General features: G+C 48.7%; 1 long non-coding RNA gene across 1 annotated transcript; it reads left to right on the top strand.

The window, feature by feature from the left end:
* Positions 1-721: 721 nt before the first annotated feature.
* LOC147241985 (uncharacterized) lies at positions 722-1,453 on the top strand. The gene is made up of 3 exons (XR_015110798.1): positions 722-803; positions 902-966; positions 1,118-1,453. It is a non-coding gene; the product is annotated as an uncharacterized LOC147241985 (long non-coding RNA).
* Positions 1,454-2,753: the final 1,300 nt, after the last annotated feature.

Genomic DNA, 2,753 nt, shown 5'->3' with positions numbered 1-2,753 from the left:
TTCAGCCTCCACCTCTCAGGCTCCATCTGCATCTGCTGCCGCCTCTGCACTGTCCACCTCCACCTCCTCACAAGCTGTACCCCGCAGCACATTCTTCTTCAGGAGGCTGCACAAACAGCAGGACCGACGGACCTGGGAACAATGTGCTCTCTTCTTCAAAAAGCCCAGGAAGGCCACTGCGCCCTTCCTGGGCTTGCGCTGTCGTCAGCCAAAGACACAGGGTATTGCCACAGCCGCTACAGAGGAGAACACTTCTGTTCTTGGACTGAGGGTTGCTCTGTGGAGGACTGGCTGGCAGAGAAGAGGAGCAAAGACCCCGAAAGTTTGAGTTGGTCAATTTACTCAACAAAAAAGACATTGTAGTATTGTTGGTTTTTTTTATTTGATTGTCAACAGTTTGGTTGTTGTCTTCATCATCATCATCTGCAGAAGTAACGTGGCCGGTCCCACTCTGCCTCCCACCTCCATCAACCTCTGCTGCCGGGACCCCATCAACCGAGCTGACAGCTACTTCCTTACAGTGTGTGACAGTTTCAGTCTGATCTTTGACAGCACTGACAGCTAGTGGCTGTAGAGCAGGTTTGACGCTTGTGCAGCCCTTTGGCTCCGTGAAGGTGCTCCACACCCTGTCTTCCTTCCTCCCTGTCTTCCTGCAAACACTCAGTATTCACTCTTTGAGTTGATCACCCAACACCCTGACCGGCACTTTCCTAGGAATGTCTTTGTGTCTAACGACACCTTTTCTTCCAGGAGATGGCAGTTGCCCCGCCGAACGACTGGCCCCCGCTGTGCTGCCTGCAGAGGTAAGTGAACAATCAGGAAGATCCATGGGAGGGTTTCGGAGGACAATGATTGGTCAAAGGTCAGCAGGTTGACCTTTGCTTTCTTCATTCACCTTCAGGATGGAGCAGAGACTGTGTTTCTCCAAGACTAAACACTTGAAGCAGCAGGAGAACTCTGATCAAGGTGTGTGCAGCAGCTTGAAAATGTTTCACTCTACAGGGATGTCAGGCACATGTATGGATGTAGTATATCACAGTGTGGCTCAGTGCCAAAATAAGATTAATATTAAAACAGCGATTGTGTTCCTTTGGCACGTTTCATTTCTTTTGGCCAGAGCCAGCCAGGCTTGGGACAGGAGAGGAAGAAGATGCCACAAGCAGCAGCAGCAGAGGCAAATGCAGCAACAGCTACAAACTTCCACTTCCTCCTGATCCGCCAGAGTCCCCAGCAGAATGACTGTGTACAGGAGGAGGAAGAACGAGGAGAAGGACAGGGACCTCCTGGCTGAGCCAGGTGTCAAGGGAACCCCTTCTACATCTATGGGGAACCCCAGCACAGAGACTTTAGTCACACCTTCTACAGGGGACACTCCTTCTCCCCCACAGTGGACAGAGAACACACCGCTCAGCAGTGGCTGAGCAGTGGGAGAGCCACGTGCGGTCCATCCCCAGAATGATGCTCTGACGGATGACGAAGCTGGCTGACATGGAGGAGGAGGGTCAGGAAGTCCCTGCTGCCACCTGTAAGCCCCACAAACTCTATGTCTGCAGGGACTATGAACTGCCACAGACAAAAGACCACGGCCACACTGTTTTTAACAGTCATGCGTGCACCCCACCGTGCACGTTTAGGTCACAGAATGCTGCAGTGTCTCAGGTTTCTGAAATGCAACCAAGCTCTTCTTTAAGTCTTAATTTTTATGGAAAGAAATGGGACTGAAGTCTTCAGCAACAAGGCCTGTATGAGTTGACTCTCATTTTTGAGCTCAGACTTTTTGGGGGGGTTTTGTTACCACATTTTGTTCAGGTTTGGCATGACATCATTTTCAGTGAAATTGTTGCTGATGAGTTAATTTTGTAATTTCATGAAGGAAGCAGTTGTTGTGAGGCCATTGGATGTTAGGGCTCTGTCTTCAGTCCAGAGAAAGACCTATGTTCAGGAATGTTGACAAAAATACCTCACTGAAGTGTCAGCTTTCTTCACACAATTCATTGAACTTAGGCCTTGTTCTTTAATTATTTTCATTCTTTCTCTCTCAAATGAAATGTTTATCGTGACCTCTTCTCCCATACAGGTGCTGCGCTGATGCGTACAGGCCAGGACCCTGACACACTGGCTGAGATGAATGAGGGGGAACAGGTGGAAGTACCTGCCGACGAGGGCTACCGGGAGGAGGAAGAGGACGAGGAAGACAACAATGAAGACACTCTTGAGGACAGGACATCTGCAGACCACATTGTGGCTCTGTTGCTGCAGGGCTGAAAATGTAAGCTGCCCATCCATAATTGTATCGCGAAAGTGTCAGTTTGAAAACCTGAACAATTGCTTGCTCTGTGTGTTGCAGGATATCTTGGGGCCACAAATGCACCTGACTGTGACTGTGAGTGTGAATGGTTGTCTGGCTCTATGAAAATGGATGGATGAATGGTTCTCTAATACCATCTTCTGGACGGAAGTTGTTAATGCATCTCCGCCACAGGTCATCTGACTCTCCATTGATTCAACAGGTCTTGTTTGATAAAACTGCACCTGTGGTCTAAATCTGCATGACGCTCTTTCAGTCTTGTTATATATTAGCGAGGAAAAAGACAAAGACGCCCACAAAAGGGAAGGAGGGAACGGGGACATCATGGAAAAAGAAAAATAGACTTTGTGTTTATGTGTGTTTATGGAAAGGCAAGGCAATTGTATCTGTAGAGCCCGTTTTCACCACCAGTTTGTCTCAAAGGGCTTCACATGGCATCATAACA

The sequence above is a fragment of the Aulostomus chinensis genome, chromosome 21 (assembly GCF_037954235.1).
Source record: "Aulostomus chinensis isolate RoL2024-O1b breed Wild chromosome 21, RoL_Achi_v1.0, whole genome shotgun sequence".
Taxonomy (NCBI): Eukaryota; Metazoa; Chordata; class Actinopteri; order Syngnathiformes; family Aulostomidae; genus Aulostomus; species Aulostomus chinensis.
The sequence above is the reverse complement of the archived record's forward strand: the minus strand, read 5'-3'. Positions and strand labels throughout refer to the sequence as shown.